This window comes from Schistocerca piceifrons, chromosome 1 (assembly GCF_021461385.2).
Source record: "Schistocerca piceifrons isolate TAMUIC-IGC-003096 chromosome 1, iqSchPice1.1, whole genome shotgun sequence".
Taxonomy (NCBI): Eukaryota; Metazoa; Arthropoda; class Insecta; order Orthoptera; family Acrididae; genus Schistocerca; species Schistocerca piceifrons.
Window position 1 is genome coordinate 218,217,216 of NC_060138.1, and position 1,275 is coordinate 218,218,490.

General features: G+C 43.5%; 1 non-coding gene across 1 annotated transcript; it reads left to right on the forward strand.

The window, feature by feature from the left end:
• The first annotated feature begins 543 nt into the window (after positions 1–543).
• Positions 544–618, forward strand: Trnap-cgg. The gene has a single exon. It is a non-coding gene; the product is annotated as a tRNA-Pro (tRNA).
• The last annotated feature ends 657 nt before the right edge of the window (positions 619–1,275 follow it).

Genomic DNA, 1,275 nt, shown 5'->3' on the forward strand with positions numbered 1-1,275 from the left:
GCATCGAAGAATTAACGAAACTATCCGGGCTTCTTTGAATGAACTAAATCACCATTAGAATGAGATTTTCACTCTGCAGCGGAGTGTGCGCTGATATGAAACTTCCTGGCAGATTAAAGCTGTGTGCCGGACCGAGACTCGAACTCGGAACCTTTGCCTTTAGCGGGCAAGTGCTCTACCAACTGAGCTACCCAAGCACGACCCACTCCCCGTCCTCACAGCTTTACTTCTGCCAGTACCTCGTCTCCAACTTTCCAAATTTTATAGAAGCTCTCCAGCGAAACTTGCAGAATTAGTACTCCTGAAAGAAAGGATATTGCGGAGACATGGCTTGGAAGTTTCATATCAGCGCACACTCCGCTGCAGAGTGAAAATTCTCTTTCTGGAAACATCCCCCAGGCTGTGGCTAAGCCATGTCTCCGCAATATTTTTTCTTTCAGGACTACTAGTTCTGCAAGTTTCGCACGAGAGCTTCTGTGAAGTTTGGAAAGTAGGAGACGAGGTACTGGTAGAAGTAAAGCTCTGAGGACGGAGCGTGAGTCGTGCTTGGGTAGCTCAGTTGGTAGAGCACTTGCCCGCGGAAGGCAAAGGTCCCGAGTTCGAGTCTCGGTCCGGCACACAGTTTTAATCTGCCAGAAAGTTTCAATTCACCATTAGTTTACAGCGACTCGGGAAGATCACGAGAAATGTAGCAATAGTTTTATTTATCCGTGGATAACACTTAGAAGAATAACTAAGTTGGTATCCATTAGGTCCTTGTGTGCTCAGCGACCGTTGAGTATTAGGACAGCAATCAGTCGCAAAATCTGTCATTTACTGGATCAGATCTAGATTTTTGCTATTCCATAGTATCATCGGTACTAATTTTTTTGCCATCATATATCTTCTGGCGTCTATCTGTTCGATGGTCTTGCAGTTTTGGAAGCTTTTTGAAGAGCACCTTGTCAAAAAGAAGAGGCGGCTCGACCCATAAGTTAAAAGTTTAATGAATCCGTAGCCCGTCCCTTATACAGCAGAGCGGCAGGTTATTTGTATTTAATCTAGTCTCAGTTTTGTCTTCCAAATGATTGTTTCCTCGTATTCTATGCTGTTTTTAACATAAATTGGTGTGTACTGGTTGTAACTTTATTAGTATTTCACCACAAGCTTTTAGTTTTTATATGCTAATGGATGACTTGAGACTATGTCATCGGAGTAACTGACCTGTTTCGATTATGAAAGACCTACCTTGTGTCCATGTCCTGTGCAGTGTCATTGTTGTTGTGGTCTTCAACA